At 36.3% G+C, this 10,209-nt stretch overlaps 1 long non-coding RNA gene across 1 annotated transcript in view; it reads left to right on the forward strand.

Annotated features, from left to right (window-relative positions):
• The window catches only part of LOC102004137, a 50,714-nt gene that overhangs the window by 24,334 nt on the left and 16,171 nt on the right, over window positions 1–10,209 (forward strand). The window lies entirely within an intron of this gene.

A 10,209-nucleotide genomic window follows, 5' to 3' on the forward strand; every position in this document is an offset into this window, starting at 1 on the left:
AAAAAAAAAAAAAAACAAAAGAAGGATCTCTGTCATCACTATGGCACCAATGCAGAGAATCAGGATAAACTCTCAATAATCTGAAAATCTTGAATATTAAATTATTCTGACCTTTACAAAACAATAATAAACTAGGTATTTTAATAATAGGCAGTTGACCTACTTAGCATACGGAAACTGTTAGAACTGCTAAACGAAAGGCACTGAAAATTCCAAATAATCCTAAGTAAGTATTTGTTTTGTTCTTGGTTTTTCTCCGGTACCAGGAACCGAACTCACGACCTTGCGCTTGCCAGGCAGGTGCTTTTGCCGCTGAGCTAAATCCCCAGCCCCTGTTTTGTTCTTAATATTATCACTGAATCAATTTCTATTGTGTTTGTAACACACTGTAACCATTAACCACTTTAAAAGTAGTATTTACCAAATTTTGAAATTTAGATTACTCTTTCATGATTTTACTCATTAAGATATTCCAGGGGTTGACCATATTTGTAGCTACTATTTAATAGGAGGGGAAATTAGAAACCGGGTTTATGACCCATCCTACTGCCACTTAATTGATGATTCAATTATTGCCAAAGGAGTATATCCTACCTAAAGCAATAATTTGCACATAGTCAATAATCACAAATGTAAACTTACTGCTTCATAATACTGCATTTAGTAAAACTTGAATTTTCTAATTACTGATGAATAATCTGTTAAGAAATCAAAGGGAAAACATCCAGTCTTTACCTTATAACAATATCTCATAAAACGCACATTTTGAAGAACAGGTATTACAAAACTATGAAAATCTTGCTGACTATCTGGAAAATTTTATGACACTATATCTTATCCCAAACTTTTTTACTATGTATTCTTGGCTACAATAAACATTTTTGTATGAAGTATATGCATAGCGTGCATAAAATCTAGGAGGTACAATAGATATTCTGAAATGAAATGAATGAAATGAAGGGAGGTACAACTGGGATGAGGGAAAAGAGGAAAGAAGGGGTAAAGTATGTGCATGTGTATATATAAATGTATATATGTATACACAGGATAGCTACCATAGTTGTGCTACTGACTTTTATTGCTCTATTGAAAGGAACATTTAATGTTTCAATGTTTGATCAATCTTACATGTCTACATTTGTTTACCTGAGTATCCAATTTGAAGATATCAATATGTAATACAACAACCATTGTTAATTTCCTAACACCTTGTCTGAGATTCTGTATTGTTTATATATTGTTTTTGTGTTATTTTCTAAATGTATGTGTGTTTGTTAATATGTTTTCATTCTTTTATCTTTAAAATAAAAAAAGAAGAATCTCTCTTATTTTTGTAACAAGAAGAAATGGAAATATTTTGTTTCTCTAGTGTAAGGAACTGAAAGTGTAAATAAGGACCAATTTGTATAATAGGTATTGTGAGGAAAATATTCAAATAGGAAGAGAAACTAAGATGCGGGCAGAGGAGAGGAAGGAAGGGAAAAAACAGTGAGAAAAGAAGGAAAATGGAGACAAAGCTTTTGTAAATAAGGAGGGAAGAGGGATTAAAGGGAAGTTAGAGGAATGGAAGAAAATAAGCATCAAGTTATACTAGATATAGGAACAAATTCCCTATGATGAATGTGATCATTATGTTTACCTTAAATGTACCAATAAATATAATTAATTAAAAAAGAATATAATATTTAGGTAAAAAAAAGACATGGAAGTATTATAAGAAGTCACACGTTTATTATTTCTGAATGTATTCATTATCTTTAAAGATATTTTTTCCTGCCCAATGTAACTAAGATATTTTCAAATAAAAATGTTTCTGTCCTTAAAACAACAGATATCACTTTGCATGTGCATTTTTCATGGTGCTTTCTAATTATTTTGCATGTGTTACTTTACTTAGTCTTCCAATTTCCTGTGCTATTTTAACAGTGGAAAATGGTAATTTCCAATTTGCAGAGAGTAAAACTAAGCAGAGACAAGCATTTTCCCCCAACTTGAAAAAGGTAACCTGTAATAAGATTGGAAACCATTTGAGGATATTTATCCTCAACCATTTGTGGATATAAGTAACCAAGGTTTCTTGATATTGATAAGAGGAGGAATCAGCACTAGAGAGGCAGAGGCAGGAGTATCACCCTGAGTTCAAGGTCAGCCTGAACTGCATCGTGTGTATCTTTCTTAAAAAAAAAAAAAAAAAGAAATAGCAAACTGAACCCATATAAAAGTAACATTTAGCCATGTCAAAGGGGCTCAAAGACCAATTCCCATGCATTGCAAATGGTGGTAGAAATGTTTTTTCAGACCCTGGGGATTCAACTGTATTTAAGACAATTGTAAATAGTGTATACTATCAGACCATAGTGCAATGAAATTGGAAATTAATGACAAAAGAAAACACAAAAAATTCCATAAACAGCTGGAAATTAAATAACGTCCTCCTGAACAACCAATAGGTCACAGATGAAATCAAAGTAGAGATTAAGCACTATTTACAATCAAATGTAAATGGAGATATAACCTAAAGGAACCTGTGGGATGCAATGAAAGCAGTCCTCAGAGGGATATTTATAGTGGTGAACTCCCACCTTAGAAAAACAGAACAAGCACAAATAAATAATCTTATGCTGCACCTCAAGTTCCTAGAAAAAGAAGAGCAAGTCAAACCCAGAGCCCAAAGAAGGCAGGAAATTATAAAGCTCAGAGCAGAAATTAATGCAATGGAGACTAAAAAAATATATATATAATGAATCGAAGAGTTGGTTCTTTGAAAGAATAAATAAAATAGATAAATCCCTAGCCAAACTTATCAGTAAAGGAAAGAAAAAACTGAAATAAACACAATAAGGAATGAAAGGGATGAAATCACTACAGATCCTGAAGAAATTCAGAAGATCATCAATACCTACTTTGAAAATCTTTACTATCATAGGGTGGAAAACACAGAGGAAATGGACAGATTTCTAGATACATATGAATTACCAAAGCTGAATAAAGAAGATATAAAAATCCTGAATAACTCAATATCAGCCAGCGAAATTGAGAATGTAATTAAAAATTTGCCAATGAAGAAAGGTCCGGGTCCTGATGGATTCACAGCTGAATTCTACAAGCAATTTAGGGATGATCTAATACCAATTCTTCTCAAAGTCTTTAGTGAAATTGAAAGGGAAGGACTTCTCCCCAACTCATTCCCGGAGGCAAGCATTATTCTGATACCAAAACCAGAGAAAGACCCAACCAAGAAAGAGAACTGCAGACCAATCTCCCTAATGAATATAGATGCAAAAATTCTCAATAAAATACTAGCAATCAGAATGCAACAAGTCATCAAGAAGATTATACACCATGACCAAGTGGGATTCATATACCAGGAATGGAGGGATGGCTCAATATAAGCAAATCAATCAATGTAATACACCATGTCAATACAGCCAAGGACAAAAATCACATGATCATCTTCACTGATGCAGAAAAAAGCCTCTGATAAAGTCCAACATTCATTCATGTTGAAAACCCTACAGAAAATAGGATCAGATGGCCTTTACCTCAAGCTAATCAAAGCCATCTATGATAAACCAACAGCTAACTTCATACTAAATGGTCAAAAATTGAAAGCTTTCACTTTAAAGTTAGGAACAAGACAAGGATGTCCACTGTCACCACTCCTATTCACTATAGTTCTGGGAATATTGGCTACAGTAATTAGACAAGAAAGAGAAATAAAAGAAATAAGGATAGGAAAGGAAGAAGTAAAAATGTCATTATTTGCAGATGACATGATACTTTACATAGAAGACCCCAGAAACTCCCCCAAAAGGCTCATGGATTTAATAACCAAATTCAGTAGCATAGCTGGATACAAAGTTAACACTCAAAAGTCAATAGCATTCCTGTACACAAGTAATAAACAGACTGAGAGTGAAATTAAGGAAACCACACCTTTCACAATAGCATCTACAAAGATGAAATACTTAGGAATCAATCTAACAAAAGAAGTAAAAGATCTATACAGTGAAAATTATAGTACTCTGAAAAAAGAGATCAAAGAGGACATCAGAAAATGGAAAGACATTCCTTGTTCATGGATAGGAAGAACCAACATTGTGAAAATGGCCATGCTCCCAAAATTGTTGTACAGATTCATTGCAATCCCAATTAAAATACCATTAGTATACCTCACAAATCTAGAGAAAAGTCTCCTAAAGTTCATTTGGAACTAGAAGAGGTCTAGAAAAGCAAAAGCAACCTTGGGAAACAAGGAAAGGCAGGAGGCATCACAATTCCTGACTTAAAATTATATTACAAAGCTACTGTGGTAAAATCAGCATGGTACTGGCACAACAACAGACCTGAAGGTCAATGGAACAGATTAGAAGACACAGGCACAACTACAAACACACTCAGTCACCTTATCTTTGACAAAGGGACCAAACAGGTTCAATGGAAGGAAGATGGCCTCTTTAATAAATGGTGCTGGAAAAACTGGCTTTCCACATGCCAAAGACTAAAACTAGTTTTAGACCCATATCTTTTACTGTGCACTAAATTAAAGTCAAAATGGATCAAAGAGCTAAATATTAAAACAGAAACACTAAATTTATTGGAAGAGAAAGTAGGTAAAAGTCTTGATGACACTGGAGTAGACAGAGAGTTCATGAATAAAAACAAAACTGCACAGGAAATACCTCAAAGAATCAACAACTGGGATCTCATCTTATTGAAAAGTTCTTGCACGTCTAAAGAAATCACCAATAATGTAAAATGAAAACCCATGAATTGGGAAACAAATTTAGCCAACTGCCCCTCAGACAAATGACTTCTATCTAGGACATACAAGAAATTAAAAATATCATGCCTTCCAAATTCAAAGACCCAATCTAAAAATGGGCATCTGAGATGAATACACACTTCTCTAATGAAAAGATACTATTCAACGTTATTAGTCATTCAAGAAATGCAAATTAAAACAACACTGAGATTCCATCTCACCCCAGAAAGAACAGCTATCATCAAGAAATCATCCAATAACAAATGCTGGAGAGGCTGTGGGAGGAAAGGAACCCTACTCCACTGCTGGTGAGAATGTACAATGGTGAAACCACCGTGGAAATCAATTTGGAGATTCCTCAAAAAGCTAAGATTGGAAGTCCCATTTAACCCAGCTATTCCTTTTCTGGGTATTTTCCCAGAAGAATTAAACATCATGCCACAGCGATATATGTGCATCCATGTTTATAGCAGCACAAATTGTTTTAGCTAAATCTTGGAAACAATCCAGATGCCCATCCATTGAGGAATGGATAAAAAAGATGTGGTAGTTTTATACAATGGAGTACTACTCAGCTATTAAAAAAGATAAACTGGAGGCTTTTGCAAGTAAATGGAATCAACTAGAGACCATACTCATAAGTGAAATAAATTGTCCCAGATGTATAAACATCCTATTGTCTCCTTGGTGTCAGAACCTGAAAGACTAGGTAAAACTCAAAAAGTAGAATAGGTGACAAGAAAGGGAAAGAAATTGCTCAAAGGAGTGAACAACTGGGATGAGGGAAAGAAGAAAAAAGAAAGAAGGAAGGTAAAACATAAATATATATACATATATATATATATGAACAGGTGTGAGGACTGTATTGTTGTTGTTTGATGGTGTATTGAAATGAACAGTTAATGCTCACAATTTTTTATGTTCTGATTGACTTTGCATGCTTGTGTCTGGTGGTCTGAGCAACTAGTTTGAAGGTAACAATATGCAATGGAATTACAATGGTGAACTCATACCATCTTGTCTAGTGAAACTCTGTATTTTCTCTAATGTTTTATTAAAGAATTATTTTCTTATTCTCTTTAATGGTTTGAGCAATCTTTCACTTACATCTGATAATCTGAGCAATGTAGTTGAGGATAGCGATATGCAATGTAGCAACTGTTGATTTGTATTAATTTGTCTTGAGACCCTGTATCACTCTGAATGTTCTTGCTTTCATTTGTTTATGTTTGTGATATTGGTATGCTGCTACTGTTCTATTTTTCTATTTGTATCTCATGTACTACTCTCTTTAAAATAAAAAAAAGAAAGTACTAGATTGTTATTGTCAAAAATTGAAACAACTCCAGCACTTGGGTGGCTGAGGCAGGAGGATCATTGTGAGTTCAAGGCCAGCCTGGGCTACAAAGTGAGCTCAAGGCCAACTGAACTGTGTAGTGATACCCTGTCTCAAAAAATACACAAAAATAACAGAAAAGAAAACAAAAAATTGAAACAACCAATCATGAATTTATGCAGCATTAGTTTATACATTATCTCAGATTGTTATGAACTTTTAGAGAGAACAGCCAATCATATTTTAACAATGACAGTAGTCTTCATAAAAATTGCAACAGTAGATATGTCCAGTTCAGAGTTAATCAAGCACTTGATGACCAATGAGGGCTCCAATCCCAAGAATTAAGAAAGTGGATTTTCTTTATCAGTGCCAATTTTACCCATACAAACTTTTTAATTGTGAAACTTTAAATTTTGCAAGTTTATATTTTGTATGTACCCCATACTCTTTTTTCTTCAGTTACCATGGTGCTACCAGGGTTAGCAACTGGCTAACCCTGCTGTTACCATGGAAACACCAGAGTATTTGTCTCATCACTAATTTTTGTACATTCTTCAGATATTCTCTCCATGTCTGCATTTATTTTCCTATGACAAACATGTAGTTAAAAATTCAACAGATGCTGAGGAATTAGGGAAATTGAAACAAAACTTTCATACTTGCAGAACAGCAGGAAAGTGATAAATGTGTCTATGTACATATATTACATATTTGCACTGTTGATATCTAAGTTAAAAGTATTACCTTACTTTTCATACATTCTTTGGAGACCCAACTTATTTACTTGAAATATTTTCTGAGAAATGATTATGTGTTTTCTTCATGCTGCCAAAACAAAATGAACAAAAATATGTTTATTGGCAATGTGAAAAGGAAACATGCTGCAGTAATTTCTGTGATGTCTATTCTTGCAAGAAGGAAAATATTTTAATCTCTGGGTCAACTCCAAGTGTTCATTTAGCACCATAAGGAAGCCAATGTAAAACAAGATTACACTTATTCTCCACACATTAGATTTAATGAAAGGGATTTCTGAGGAATACAAAATATTTAGAAATTGTATTACACTTTTAATCATACTAGTCCTAGATCTTTGCATTTTTTCCTCCCACATGTACACTGAAGTATGTTACTTATGAAAGTTTAATCCATTGCTACTCCCTCAAAATTCTAATTAAAACTGAAGCTAAACCAAAGCAAAATGGAGGTCGACCATAGAGTCAGGGAGAACTCAGCCAATTTGAGTCAAACTGGAGGGCATTTGGAACACTGTAGATCAGGACCCTGTGGAAACTAAATCCCCTGTAAATAAAGAAACCAATCCCTTTTGATTTGTTCCAGATTATCTTTTTTCATACTTTCATTCTGCAAATCCTCTCTATGTACCCCAAAGAGTCATCCACAGGTCAGTGGTCTTTGTCATGCCTCCATCTCCTGCAGAGAACTTAGTGTTTGCTGAAAGTTCTTTCATCTCTTCTCTGCAGATGCTCCAACTTTACAATAAGAATATGCCTTTTCCAGACTGTGTTAGAAAGCATTGCTTCCGCCAAAGTCACACCACTGTCAGTTATTTATTGCCCCAGAAGTGACCTTTGCCATGGTGATCCTGAAGCTTTAGCTCTGCTCTGAGCTCATCTACTCTGAGTAATCTTTATTTTGGCCAGCTGCCTCTCTGTTCCCCAGGCTCAGCAAAAGCTGTTTTGCCCCCTCTGCAGTAGGAGTTTTAGCCCCTTGACCTTTGCTATAAAGGATGAATTCCAGATTAAATCCTGAGAAGAAAATGAATCGTTGATTCATTGATAGTTTGTAAGTAACCACTAAATCATAGCCCGAGGCTGCAGCAGTCAGTCTGCAGATTAGACTGCAAAAGTCTGCTATCATCGGGGTGCAGCTTTAGCAAAAAGTGCCACCAAAAAACAACTCCTACAAAAGTCATGATGTCATTAAAGTTTCAGTGATTCCTTATGACAGAAGTGACACATCTTTTTCTCTTTGAATACAAGAAATACATTTTTGACATTTCTTATTTCCGATTGAAAATTGGACCGAATTATACAGCAATACACTTTTATGATGATCTTCTTTTCTCTGGTTCATCTTGTAGCCTGAGACTTCATTACTCTTTCTTTCCTAGGTTATTCTCCCTACTGTTTAAAGCCTTATTCCATCACATCTTCTAATTCAAATCGTCCCTAACATAGTGTGGTAATTCATGGAATACTAGGAAATATTCAATGCATGTTTAACCATTGAACAGAACTAATTAGAGAGGGGGTGGAAAATTGATAGCCCAAAGATGGACTCTCTGTCAATAACTTTTCATTTAGACAATGTTTCATTAGAACACAGTAACAGGTATATTAAGGTATTGTTATCAGTTGCTCTTGTGCTGTGATAAAAGAATCAAAGAGTTGCAAGAGGTCACATGACCTCCAAAGCTGAAAAATACTTATTCTTTGGAGGATAAGAGAAAAACTTAATGCATTATGTAAAGAAATGCAGTATTCCCAGTTTTTTCCAAAATACACACAGTTCCTATGGAATGATGTGTGACTATGCCTTCTAATTCTTAAATGTCTTGCTCATATGAAAGCTGACAAAATGTTGTCTTAGCAAAATGCAATATTTCTGAATGCATTTTTCCTACAGAAATGGAATTTGAGGGGAGGCTGTCTGCCTGTGCCTGGGAAGCCGCATGGCAGAGAGCTCCAGCCTTTGGGCGGAACCCCAGCCACACAAGTGCCCAGGAGGTGGGCAGCTGGCATTCAGGAAGCCACCCCTGTGGAGTTGAGAACCATCATGGCCTAGAGAAGCAATGACACAATTGGCCCTCCATGCGTGAATCATCCCGACAAGGAGAAACCCCTGGGAATACATGCCACATGACGGGTCGCTCTTGCCCCTGCCCTTGAGAACCAGTAATGTCCAGAGTCAGCAGAGGAACAGTTGCTGAACAAGGACTCGAAGAACATGAGAATACAGACTATGCCTGAAGACTCAGAGGTGTAGTTGATGGGGGTCACTAGAGACATTTGGAAGCTAGAAACCAGGAGGACCTTGTGCAAGTCCTGGGGAGACCCCCCTAGAAGCCATTCTTCCCCTGACAGTACAGGATGCAGGGGAGGAGCACGTGGAGGTTTGGAGAGATCTGCACCGAGATTCCTGCTGCCTCTTCTGGAGAGCACACTAAGTGGTTTCAGGATCCCAATGTGCTGGGAGGCTGGAGAGGAAAAGGTACAAAAAATAGCTTTCGCCCCAGATGGCTCATTTGAGATGTTAGCAAGGACTGCTTCCTCAGTATTCTATAGCCGTGGTGAGGAGGAGGCCAAGGAGAGAAAACAAAGAGACTGAGAAAAAACAGCTAATTTTCTCCCCCTCAAATTCCATCAAGAGAAACAGACCCTAAGTCTGATTCTAGGGTACCCAAGAAGAACTTGACAACTACATTCATCTGCTACCACCGTTAAAAGCCAGGCTACCTCAAGGGGAACTGCCTTAAGAAGTCCCCTAGGCCATGCCCTGAATGCAAAGGTGACTACTGGAGATCAGTCTGCCTTCTGAAGTGAAGGCCCCAGAGCTCAGACCCATCCTACCAGTTAGTTTAACAGGAATGAGAGGGCCTGGGGCATACTCTGCTTTCTCCCTCTGGCCAGACTGTCATCTCCAGGGAGGAGCCCTGGGTAATCATGACTATAGAGGAAAAAGAAAACAGCCTGTTGCTAGACACAGGTTTAAGTCTCTGGCCTTCTTTTCAATCCTGGCCTTCCTTCCAGCTGTCACACCTCAGTGAAAGCAGTCACTGGTGAGGAGGTAATCTGCTATTTTTCACAAACCTTAGGCTGTAACTACTTGTTAGATTTTCCTTACATATATCTGTCTCCCTGAGAAACCACTTTGGAGATAGCACCATATATTACAGCAGCCATTGATATTTTCCTACTAATCTGTCCATAACTCTGTAATGTTTGTATTGCTCCTATGCTATTTTGTAAATGGATGTATGTTTATTACTATGTGTTTCCTACAACAACCATTAAGAATAGTCAATGAATATTCAATTGGTCACTCATGTATAGCTCTATTTTTTTTAGAAACCACTTTGAAG

Source organism: Chinchilla lanigera, unplaced genomic scaffold (genome assembly GCF_000276665.1).
Source record: "Chinchilla lanigera isolate Chin_1 unplaced genomic scaffold, ChiLan1.0 scaffold00003, whole genome shotgun sequence".
Classification (NCBI taxonomy): domain Eukaryota; kingdom Metazoa; phylum Chordata; class Mammalia; order Rodentia; family Chinchillidae; genus Chinchilla; species Chinchilla lanigera.